Below are 3,676 nucleotides of genomic sequence, written 5' to 3'. Positions count from 1 at the left end.
TGTAGCAAAGTACAATAAAACACTTAATTAGACTTATATATATTTACACCGTGGTTTCAAAATATTTTATTCTTAGTATAGTTAGACTCCCCCTTCCTGTCTATAGATCCTGGAGTGAATTTTTTCTCAACTCATCTGTTTAATTAACCTTAAGCCTTAAAGTTATGCATATATTAGGGCGTGGTCACATTGAGTGACAGCTCTGTCAAGTGACTGCTGCTGCTAGCTTCTTGTCTCTCTGCCAGCTGCTCCGTGAAGCTACAGGCACTCTGCCTGTTCAGCTCATCCAGGGAACACAACTTGAAGGCGGCCGTGGTTGTTTGTTCTTCATGGTTATATATCGGACTATTGTGACTCGCTCTGCGGTTAAAACAGACGGTGCATGAATGCGGTTTTGCGGTAAGTGAAATTTGAGTACTTTTTTTATGTGTTTATGATTTTAATCAGCTACGTAATGAATGTTAAGGCTTGGGTTAGCGTGTAAGCGAGTGGTAGCTACATCGGTGCTAACGATGCTAATCGTAGCCTCCAAGTTAAAATCATAGACTGTATATATAAAGGTTAAAACGAAANCGAAGGCTTGGAACTGCATCAACTGCCGGCATGTTATCCTCGGGCTCCTTCGCTGTGTCACCCGTGGTGAATCCTAAATTTTTTCCCTTCTCGAGCATCCCTTCATGGTTATTCCGTTTAAAAGTGGTTGCATAGAGGCGCATATGCTGTGAGAAGTTCAGACTGCCGGGTAGGGGGGAGGCCTGAGTAGTTCCCTACTGTGTAAATGCGCGGAGAAATTGCTGACGCCTCTCTCATTCACTCTATGGTACTGGGTCCTGCCGGCCTTAGCCTGTCCCAGTACTGAACCGGATCCAATCCTCTGGCTGCCCTATTTGGGCTATAGAAATAAATGCTTTAACTGGCTGAGCGTGGCAAAATCTGTCCTTGCTGCCTCCAGGGGCTGGCGGCGCCGTTGAGGTTGTATGTATATGCATGATTGTCAGGGTAGCGGTGGGCGGTAGGAGCTACTAATTAAAGGGCGTGTGGAGTTATATGAGGTTTGATGTGGGTATTAGGGCGTCGAGGCGAGTGAATGTAGGGGGTTATTTAGTCGTTGTAGTGTTTGTTTGTGATTTTTCATTGTTCTTTCTTTTTCCCTTTCTACATATAATCAGCAAACCAGTGTCACAGTGTGGTGTATATGCATTTGTGGGCTCTATTGTCCGTTCACAAACACTGCCTAGTCGGTTGGGTTACACTCAAAACTTTATTTTAACAAAAAAATAGCGAACAGCACAGTTAGACTAACAAAATAAAATCCTCAAACAGGCCGTCCTCACTCATTAGAGTAAACATGCTCGAGGTTGCCTTCTCTGCAACCAACTCCCAAACATGTCCCAACTGTTGCCTTCATTGCAACATTCTTCTGAGTGACACAGTCCCAAAAAACAAGGAACCAACACCTTCCCTTTTGACCCCATAGCCCCTCCCACAGGCTCACCGTCAACAGGTGACACAATCAACTCAAAACCAAATTTCAACAAAAGAATCTGACCCAAACATAAACAGGTTAACCACCTCTTAACATAATCATTCCCCATAATTAACAAACGTAAAATAAATAAGGAATTGCATCGTTCATTTGACGGAAGAGAGCAGGAAATGTTTGGTGTGTGTGTGTGTGTGTGTGTGTGTGTGTGTGTGTGTGTGTGTGTGTGTGTGTGTGTGTGTGTGTGTGTGTGTGTGTGTGTGTGTGTGTGTGTGTGTGTGTGTGTGTGTGTGTGTGTGTGTGTGTGTGTGTGTGTGTGTCGGCTGTCAGTGGCGGAGTCAGTCGCTCTCTGACCCGCTCCGTCACAGTAGCATAAACAATTATCATCACTGCCACCACTGCCTTCAAATGTAGGGGTCAAAGTATTAAGTAGCATTCTGTGGAAATACTCACTTAAAGTACCTTCATTTTCTACTGCAGTGCTTTAGTGATTGGACTTCCAACATCGAGCTGCAGTTTGTATATGAATTGTAAAGTTATAGTTATATTTACAAATGTACGAGTTACTAGTTATTTGTATACACCTGTATTTGATGTGTTTTAATTTTAAGTGTGAAAGGCACTAGGAAACGTTTAATGTTTGTTGATTGTTATGTGTGTAGCTGCTCATGAGGGACTGCAGATGGAAATGAGCTTTTAGTTATAATAATAAAAACGCATATAGCATGTCTTCTCTTTTTGAGATGACAATTTAAAAATGGACCTTTCTGCTGTGAATCAAGGTATAAGGTCGTCTTTAAAACTCCACCCAAACATTGAACTGAGTTGAACTCTTTCTGGAAACCGTGGTGCTGCGAAGTATCTCCACTGAGATGAGTACACTCCCCACTCCAGGGAGGAAGATGATGATGACACAGTTCACCCTCAGCCTCCCTACCTGCCTCTCGACATCAGCTGGGAGCAGCACCGAGGAGAGCAAGAGAGGCGTGTTGTTGTGCAAGATCAGAAGAAAATCTCCATATGTTAATAACGGTGTAGTTTAAATTCCATTAGCACACACAGAAACACGAGGAAGAGACTCGGAGAGCCTCGGGAGGATTTATTCTCCATGGGTCGGTGGATGACTTGACAGGATGCTTTTTTTAGTGGGGCTAGTCATGTGGGTGGAAAATAAAACAAGCAAGCACGCAAACAAACAAACAAACAAACAAACAAACAAACAGTGAGACCTTTATTTCCATGAGGCAATGACCTTCATCGGAAACATTAAGGTCATTGTACTTTTAAGGCAGAACAAACTGTAGCACCAAACTTGTTTTATTTATTTTGTTCAGAGATACAGTTCTGTTAGTAATTCACAATATCATACACCATGTGCTCCTGCTCAGTTTGACTATTTTAAACTTTCTCATTTGATCCTTCTTGTTATGTTTCTGTTAATAACTTCTTCAGTAACTTCTTAAGCTGTGCGCTCTTATCTTTCTGTGTGTAGAAACACATTTTGTTTTTGTCTTTTTGCCGTTGAGTTGCTACTGTTGTGTATCCCCGGCCTTGTTTCCATCATGGAGGAGCTAATGGCGCTAATGTCGGCTAGCATGCTGGTCAGAACAACGGTTATCCCCACTGACATCATGTCTTCACCATGAGCCTGAGTCTTCATCATGTCTTCATCAAGAGCCTGAGTCTTCATCATGTCTTCATCATGAGCCTGAGTCTTCATCATGTCTTCATCATGAGCCTGAGTCTTCATCATGTCTTCATCATGTCTTCATCATGTCTTCATCATGAGCCTGAGTCTTCATCATGTCTTCATCATGTCTTCATCATGAGCCTGAGTCTTCATCATGTCTTCATCATGAGCCTGAGTCTTCATCATGTCTTCCTCATGTCTTCCTCATGAGCCTGAGTCTTCATCCTGTCTTCATCAAGAGCCTGAGTCTTCATCGTGTCTTCATCATGAGCCTGAGTCTTCATCATGAGCCTGAGTCTTCATCGTGTCTTCACCATGAGCCTGAGTCTTCATCGTGTCTTCACCATGAGCCTGAGTCTTCATCGAGTCTTCACCATGAGCCTGAGTCCTCATCATGAGCCTGAGTCTTCATCATGTCTTCACCATGAGCCTGAGTCTTCATCATGTCTTCACCATGAGCCTGAGTCTTCATCATGTCTTCACCATGAGCCTGAGTCTTCATC

Source organism: Notothenia coriiceps, unplaced genomic scaffold (assembly GCF_000735185.1).
Source record: "Notothenia coriiceps isolate Sejong01 unplaced genomic scaffold, NC01 NC01_scaffold00020483, whole genome shotgun sequence".
NCBI lineage: Eukaryota > Metazoa > Chordata > Actinopteri > Perciformes > Nototheniidae > Notothenia > Notothenia coriiceps.
This window is presented reverse-complemented; position numbering follows the sequence as displayed.